Source organism: Gracilinanus agilis, chromosome X (assembly GCF_016433145.1).
Source record: "Gracilinanus agilis isolate LMUSP501 chromosome X, AgileGrace, whole genome shotgun sequence".
NCBI lineage: Eukaryota > Metazoa > Chordata > Mammalia > Didelphimorphia > Didelphidae > Gracilinanus > Gracilinanus agilis.
In genome coordinates, this window is record NC_058136.1 from 61917570 (window position 1) to 61926237 (window position 8668).

The window sequence follows — 8668 nt, forward strand, 5'->3', positions numbered from 1 at the left end:
GAGGCTGGCGGGGCTGCTGGAGTTCAGGCTGCTCAGCGTTGCTGGGAAGAGGAGGAAGGCCCCAGAGGGGGAGCTGAGCCATGGCCAAGAGTGCAGAGGGGAACAGCGGGGGCGGGAAGGGCCGCCCTAGGCCCGGGGACCTCCTAGAAGAAAGCCAGGGGGACTGGCCTATTGGCTCGAGAGACACACTGGAAAGGCCCAGACCCAGACCCCTCCTCGGCCGTCTCCCAGTTCTGGGGTCTCGGCTGGCCAAGGGAGAAATGAGATGCTAGCATACAGGAGGAGCCGGCTCCCAAGGGCTTCGAAGGTTCAAGGCTGGGAAGCCTTCAGCGGGCTAGACGAGAAGAACTGAGACCCCAGGTCCCGAGAACAGTGTGGACAAAGGTAGATGGGTAGGAGGCCAGAGGCAGGGTCCAAAGGCGGAAGATGAAACGAGGAACAGAATGTGGGAGAAACCCACCAGAGCTCATTGGCATTTGGGATCTAGATCTCAGAGACCGGCTGGCCCAGGACCTTTGGCCCGCTCCAGAACTCAGCTCAGCTCGACTCTGGGGGCTGTTGGGATGCCTCCATTTCAAGAGGAATCACTCATTTTGTAACCTTGGGCATCTGAGTTTGACACACAGAGGTACAGAACTGTAGGTCCTTCCTCAGACAGACGGGGGCAACAGGGCAGGTGTGTCCAGCACAGAAAGCAGGGGAAGGAACAGTGATGCCCAATCCCATCTCTCCATGTTACAGAGAAGAAAACTGAGGCTTCCAGATGGGGAGGGATGTGCCCACGGTCACCCAGCCTGACCCTCTGACTACAAACAGGTCCCACAGTGCCACCTCCTCTGGGTGGCACAGGATTGCGGAAGGCATTACCGGCTGGACAAAAAAGTTGGCACTTGCCTCAGTATGCCAGAGGATGCCACGGCTTCCAACACCAAAGGTTGTCGAGTAGAGGAATGACTTGGGATGTCAGCAAAAGAAAGCTCATTTAGGCAGTGGCCTGAAGGCCAGTCTAGAGGGGCAGAAACTGAAGGCAGGAGGGTCACTTAGGAGGTCTGACTAGAAGGCCTTGAGCAGTGATGGTGAACCTTTTAGAGACCTTAGAGACAGAGTGTCCAAACTGCAACCCTCACACCACACGTGTGCCTCCCCCTTACCTCAGACAATAGAGGGAGGAAGCTCTCCACTGGGCTGCTGGCCAGAGGAGTGGCCGTGTGAGAACTGTCCTCAGGCAGATGTGGAGAGGGGGAGGGGAGCAGCCTCCTCTGGCACTCTCCAGCACATGTTCCATAGGTTCACCAGTACAGGCCTACAGCTTAGAGTAGCCAAGGTGGCTGCTGTAGGTCTGAACTCCACACCTGCTCCCTCACTGAGCCTTTGGCCTTGTCTGTTGCAGTTCCCTTGCCTGAGCCTGTAATTTGGCAGCAAAAAATTTGTATTTTTTGCCTGGATCTTGGCAGGGCATTCTGCTTTGGCTTTGAGGCTCTTGCCCCATTCTTCTCTTCTTCTGGACCCACAGATAGCAGGGATCTATCAGACCAATTTGCTCAAGGCTCAGGCAAAAGAAGCAACAGGGCTATTAACTATTCCTTTTCCTCCCCCTTCCCAGTCTGACCCCGGAAAAGGGCTAAGCCTCTGAGCCCTTTTTTAAAAATTAAAAAAAAATTTAATGTGTTGATCCAACTTTAAAAAATTGTTTTCTGACATTTTTCAATCCATGTCCTCTCTCTTTCCTTCCTAGCACCCCTCCCCTCTCTCCAAGATGGCAGGTAACATGATATGAGCAGTACATGTGCTCTCGTACAATATATATTTCCATGTTCGTCATACTGTGGAAGAAGACAAAAAAATCACTTAGAGAAAAATTCACAGAGGAAATAAAATAAAGAATGGCATGCGTCCATCTGCATTCAGACTCGGTCAGTTCCGTCTACGATGGTGGGGAACCTTTTCTGTCATGAGGCCCTTGGAGTTCTCCTGGATCTTTGCATTGTTGATGACAATTACGTCATTTACAGTTGATCACCATACGGTATTTCTGTTGTTCTCTTGGTTCTGCTCACTTCATTTCGCATCAGTTCACGTAAGTCTTTCCAGGTTTTTCAGTGACCGTCGTACTCATCATTTCTTATAGCAAAACAGTATTCCATTACAACTATGTACCGCAACTTGGCCTTTCCCCTGACTTTGATTTCTTTGGGCTACAGACCTGGTCCTGGTATTGCCGCATCAAAGGGTACACACAGTTTGTTAGGCCTTTGAGTTTGGTTCCAAATTACTCTCCAGAATGGTTGCATCCATTCACAACTCCACCAACAGTGTATTAGTGTCCCAATTCTCCCCCAACATTTCTCATTTTTCCTTTTTGTCCTATTAGTCAGTCTGATAGGTGTGAGGTGGTGCCTGAGTTGTCTTAATTTGCATTTCTCCACTAGCAATTTGGAACATTGGTTCATATGACTAGTGGAGCCCCTGAGCCCTAAGGGGAGGGCCAGGAACACTGGAAGATCCTGCACCCCCCAAGGAGGGCAGTGAGGATGAGCAGAATGAGATCTTGGAGGCGAATGCCAGCCTAGCATGCCACCTCTGGCCACCACATGCCTGGCCTTCTTTTATTGGACTGATAGCCTCAGAGTTTGTGCCCTTGGGTGGTCTCCTCTGGCCCCCGGGCCCAGGCAGCCCTGGTCATGCTAACTTGGCCATTCTCCTAAATCCGTCCTGTCTTGAGTTGACTCTCCCTCTCCCTCTTTCTTTCTCTCTTCCTTTTTTCTTCCTTCCTCCTGCCGACCCCTCTCTCCCTTCTCCTCCCCTTTGTCCTCTTCGTTTCCAGCCTCAGAAGTTGTCCCAGGACTGGAGTGGGTTCCCCTTCCTGGCCCAGTACCCATGCCCCCGAAGAACCTGAGGCCTTTACCCGTGACCACGAGGTTAGGCCTGGCCCGCCTCCCTCTTCGGGCCCAGTGTTCAGACACTCTCGATGTCTCACCTCAATGACTCATGGCTGGAGACGGGAGGATGCTTATTCCGAGGGGGTGGTTCTCGAATGCTGAAGGAGAACCCAGGACCTCAAAGACGACACTTCTGGAGACAACCGGGAGACTCCATAGCAGTGCCACGGCCTGAGTTGATTCTTGACTTCCCAGGACCCAGGGATGAGGAGGGCTGGGTGGGAGGAACAGGGCCCTGGGTGGTATGCGTGTGGTCAAGAGCAGGTGCATGGCAGCCCGGTGGAGATGGAAGTGGGTGACTTACCTCGAGTTGGCTAACGCTGACTCCCATGGTTCTCGGAAGAACTTGTTGAACAGATACATGAACGAATGGAGGCTCCTTGGTCTCCTGGGTAATTCGTTCTACACCTTTCAGCCTCCAATCTCTTGGCTCTTGAACGTCTAGCAGGGACACAGGTGAGGAGACATTTGGGCGTGATGGCATGAGAAAACGCAAGGAGATGGCAACGCTCCTCATTGGGCCACGTGGGCAGGCTCCCTGGGGAAGCTATTGCCTAAGCTGGGCTTTGAGGGAGGAGATGGGGAGGGAGCATGCTTCAGGCATGAGTAAGCGGCCTGTGTGGATTCAGGGGGTGATGAATACAGCGAACATCCCAGTAGGTGGCAGCTGGTACTGGCCATGAGGCCTGAGGCTCACTGTACACCACCACCGCTGGGCCAAGGAAGTACAGGACCTGCCACACTATGGTTAAGAAATGATTGCTGGGCCAGTTAGCTAGCCTGGTGGATTCTACGAGAGCCAGGCCTACAGACGGGAGGCCTCAGCCACTTCCCAGCTGCATGACCCTGGGCACGCCTCTTAGCCCCCATTGCCTCACCCTTACCGCTCTTCTGCCTCGGAACCAATAAGCAGTATTGATTGTAAGGCAGAAGGTAAGGGGTTAAAAGAAGAAATGGCCGTTGATGGACTGACTGACTCCAGAGCTCTATTGTTGGCGGCCCCCAGCAGGCTCACCCACTTTAGGCTTGATAAAGCTGGCAGAGACTTTCCAAAGTCATCCCTCCTCCCAGTATGGGGCCCAGCCAGCCAGCCACCTCTCATGCTGGGTGTGCAGCAAGCCCCGTGGGGGTGACATCACTGCCCCAACCCAGGCTCCCCTGTGCCGGTGTCTCCCGCTTCTCAGGCAAGGAATCTGCTCTTTGCCAGCCCCAGCAGCAGCAGGCCTTCCGCCAGGCCTGGGCTGCCCAGGCAGGCATTCACTCAGGCCTCCATCAGACGGGCCTCTCCAAGCACAGTGTTGAGGTCAGGCCTCCTCAGCGCCCGCTACCATTGCCCGGGCCAGCTGGGTCCCAGGCAGGTCCTTCCCGGGGAGCAGACCTGGGGCAGTTTGCCTTCCCTTCGCCCCCAGGAGTGCTGAGGAGGCTGCCTTGGCCTCCCCATGGTGTTCCGTTCCTCCCTGGGGGCCGGCTTCTACCTGGTGTGGGCTTTTGTCAAAGGGATGATTTCTCCGGGCTCTCAAGCCCTGAATGATCCACAGCACCACAGCCAGGACGAGACGGCCAGAGCTGCTCCGGTAGGTGCGTGGCTAGCCGGAGGGGAACAGCAGCCTGAGGATCCCGAATCCCTGCTGCCCTCGAGGTGGTGCTTCCCCAGGCTCTGTGCTCAGCCCTGTTCTGCGCAGCGGCAGATTTAGGAACAACGTGGATGGACTAGGACGGACAAGATGTTTGGGTGGCCCCAGCCTGGGGAAGATCCGGAGCCCTGCCAAACGGGAGGAGCAGGCCCAGTGGACAGTTGGAGACCGTGGGATGGCCCCGACCCAGGCTGGCCTCAGCGCCACTCGGCTTCTGGGGGAAAAGCTCCAGGAGTTCCGGGGGCCTGCCAATAGCACCTGAGGCAGCAGCTCCCTGGCCAGGCCGGGCCTGTCCAGGCTCCAAGAAGGACCCTGCCACACGCTTGGAGCCCAAAGACAGAGGCAGGAAGGAGCCCGGGCTCTCGGACCACCATCATTTGTGAAACCTTCTAGCTTTTATTGTTCAATCTAGATTAGTCGAGAGGAAGGAAACGGGAGGAGGGGGAGGCTCCAGGACCCGGCCGGGCCGGCCGGGCACCACAGGCTTGTAGGCGATAGAGAATTCGCCCGGGTAGTGCCCAATCGTCTCCGGCTTAATTGCCACCCGATTGAAGGTCTTGCCATTGTAGACGCCTGGTCATCTCTCGAAGGTGTGTCTTCCCCATTTCAGACTTTCCCAGGGGGTGCCTCCTTCTCGCGCCTCAGGCCTCGGTTGACTCGCCGTCGCCGTCTAGCACCATACAACTGCCTGAGCTGTTCCCAGGACGTGTCCTGCCGCTGGTCCAGGTCCACGCCGCGGTAGGTGGGCTTCCAGAAGGTTCGCTTCTTCTTCTGCTCTGCTTCCGCCATCTTGCCTGCTCTGAGGAAAAGCTGGACTGACATCTTTACGGCCGATGTAAAGCAAAGCAGCCTACGGTCACCGCCAAGCGGAGCAGGCTGCAGGGTCAGGCCGAGAAGGGCGCGGATGCTTTTGGGAAGGTTTGGGGAAGGGTTCCCTGGGAGGCCGTCATCTCGCTCCTCTCTACAGCATCTGCGGGGTGGGGGGAGGCAGACAGGAAGGCGGGTGGCCTTTTGGAGACCCGGCAGGTTGGAAGAAAGAGACAGAAGAGAGGGAAGGAAGCTGGCAGCAGAGGCTGCCAAGGAAATGGGAGATTAAAAAGGGGGCCAGTGATTTAGAGCAAGAGCCGAGAAGAGCTTCTGGGCTGGCTGGAGCAGAGCCTGGCTTAGGGGTCGAGGGACTCCGGTCACTAACGCCCTGTGTAATTTGGGCCTCGCTTTCCCCGTGGGGACAAAGAGAGGGTCAGCCTGGAAGGTCTCTCCCATCTCATGTGCCGAAGCTCTCGTTTTTCTATATTTGAAGGGATCTCTTAGTTCTAGGTTTTCTAGGTGTCTTCTAGCTCCCAAGTTCTCTGTTCCAATGTTCCCTCCAACTCATGGGATGCTAGTAAATGCTTAACTACTGTCTCCCTGCCAAACCCGACGTACCCACGCACACTTTGAAACCGAACCTGCATCACGAAAGCCCCCTCCGTCCACAAGGCCAGAGAGCTAACAACGGGGTCCGGGAAGTCGGGCTTCTGCCTCAGTCTGGGCTCTCGGGTCCTTTCCACCTCTGCCATTTTGGATTCAAAGATCTCTTCTGGCTCCCAAGTGCTAGTTCCAGGCTCCCTCGCACTCTGGACCATCTCTGTTCTAGGTCGCTCCGTCCCTGTCATCCTCTGCTCCGAGGGCCTTCCCAGCTAGCTCAAAGGCTCCTTTGGGCCTTGCCCTTCCACCGAGTTCCGCGAGATCCTGCCTCTCAGGCTGGGAGAGGAGTGCGTGAGCAGACACTCTTGCCCAGGGACTTCCTCCGAAATGCCAGTTATTATTAGAAACACATCCTTTGGCGGGCTAATGGCTACTGCGTGTGTCGGCTCTGTATCTGGTCCGGAGCTGCCAAACCCCAATCGATATGTTTCTAATAACCATCTGGCATGTCGTTAGCGTGGAGCCTGGGCGGTGGGCTGGTCCGGGGTGGGGGTGGGCAGCGCTGCCTGGCCAGCAAGCCGGGCTCGCCTCTCCCCAGCAGGCCCGAGCGCAGCTCGTGGCGGAGGAGTGGGGCCCTGGTCAATGTGTTTCTAATCAGTAATTAGTCTTTAATTAACGGGGCAGAAAAATGATTGTTTTCCCGTCTGCATGGTGATGTGGGCGGAGAGCCAGCAGGAAGGGCCATCTGGGGAGTGTTACGGCTGCGTTCGGAGAGGAGGGCCCGAGAAAGAAAGGAGACACCCTGAGCCAGATTGCCCAGCAACCACCGTCGAGCTCATCTTCCACGGCAAGTGTTGCCTCACCTGCCGTCCCAGGGTATGCCCGTGTCCCGCCTAGGCCGTGGGGCCCGGGCCGCCCCCCCCCCCCCCCCACCCTTTCCCTCCTTCCCCGGGAGCTTCTCCAGGGGCCGAAGCACGCATATGTGGAACTTGCCCAGGGACTTCCTCCGAAGCCTGCGGAGGGCCACGCCAGGCATTGGGGGAAAGTTCAGCTAAGATGCAGCGTGTCCAGCCCCCGGGAGCTTTCCCAGTCGAGTGGGGCAGCCACCATGCCCAGTGACGCGTGCCAAGGGCCTCCCACAGTTTCTTCTAAGCTTCCGGGGGAGGATCCGGGGAGGCGGCGCGGAGAGCCACGTTGGCCGAGGACTGGCCTTTGCATGATGCTGCAGGGCCGAGGAGGATGAGGAATGAATGGGAAGAAAGTTAGCAAGGCATGTCCGGGGTGGGGGAGGGCCCTTCTGGCTTGGGTGCCCAGCAGTGAGGGGCTGAATGGGGCCTCGGGAGGAGTCTGGTCAGAGTATAGAGATGGGGCAGAGATGGGAGAGCGGAGAGGGCCTGGAGGCCGCCATATTGGAGGAGCCCTCCAGTGCGAAGAAGCTGAAACGCTACTTGTGCATGGAGCCAGGAGCAAAGTGAATGTGGGCGAGGTTTGGAGGCTGGACAGGAGGGGAAAAGAGAGGAAGCTGGAGTTCAGGGACTTACTAGATCTGAGCCCAAGAGCCCCGAGGGCTTCCCTGGAGCCCCAGGGCCTGCCCGACCATGGGCTCCACTCCATGCCTAAGGAGTGGACTTCTGGCCCGAGAGGGCTCCGTGGCCCCTCTGCCCCCACAAGGACAGGCTACCCACCCGCTGCCAACGCAGCTTCCTCTGTCTTCAGCAACTGCCTCGGTGTGGCGTGAGGAAGGCCGCTTATATAATCATAGAATCCCAGACCATCAGAGCTGGAAGGTCCGGCCTTGGAGAATAAGCCTGAAGAAGGACGGGGACTTGTCCAAGCTCCCCCGGGTTAGGTGAGTAGCTGAGCTGGGGCTAGAACTTCCCAGTGAAAGGAGCCCTGGTTCTGGATTCAGGGGACATGAATTCAAATCCTGCCTCTCATACATATTGCCTTTGTGACCCTAAGCTAGGTTGCTCAGCCTCCCTGGGCCTCAGTTCTCTCTCCTCTGCCAAAGGAGGGGATTGGACTGGATGACCTCAGAGGTCCCTTCTCCTCATTGGCCCACAGCTTTTCCTGGTTTCTCATTCAATGCTGTCTCCTGCCATCCCATGGAACGGGGGCATCTCTGTCTTTGGAGGAGTCTGAAGAGTTCTGTTCTAGCCCATTCTATTAATCCATCGCAGCACTCTCTGAACTCTGCCGGGAGGGGGAGAAGCAGCCGCTCGGTGGCCACAGAGCCCTCACGACACCCTGTCTGGTTGGGAGCCGAGATGACCCCCAACGCTTTGCCAATGAAATGGAGGTTGGAGCAGGGGAGTAAAGGCTCCGAGATCTTCAGAGAAGGGAGAGAGCCCAATGGCCTGACATGGTTATGGCAGGCTTCCACACAGAGCCATCTGAGCTGGACCCTGGAGGCTGAAGGACTTGGCTGGGCAGAGAAGGGAGAGGAGTCTGCCAGGAAGAATACAGCCAGGCCAGGAGAAAAGCCTGCGTGTCTACCCTGACGCAGGGCCATTGCCACTGGGGACCCAGATTCAAAACCTCCTTTTGAGGAAGACAGAAAAGGGGGAGGAGGAGGAGGAGGAGGAAGAGAAGGAAGAAGAGGAAGAGGAGGAGGAGAAAGAAGAGGAGGAAGAAGAGGAAGAGGAGGAGGAGAAAGAAGAGGAGGAAGAAGAGGAAGAGGAGGAGGAG

The 8668-nt window shown here is 56.7% G+C and overlaps 1 pseudogene; it reads right to left on the reverse strand.

The window, feature by feature from the left end:
• Positions 1 to 4986: 4986 nt before the first annotated feature.
• Positions 4987 to 5377, reverse strand: LOC123253718 (annotated as a pseudogene).
• Between the last annotated feature and the right edge of the window lie 3291 nt (positions 5378 to 8668).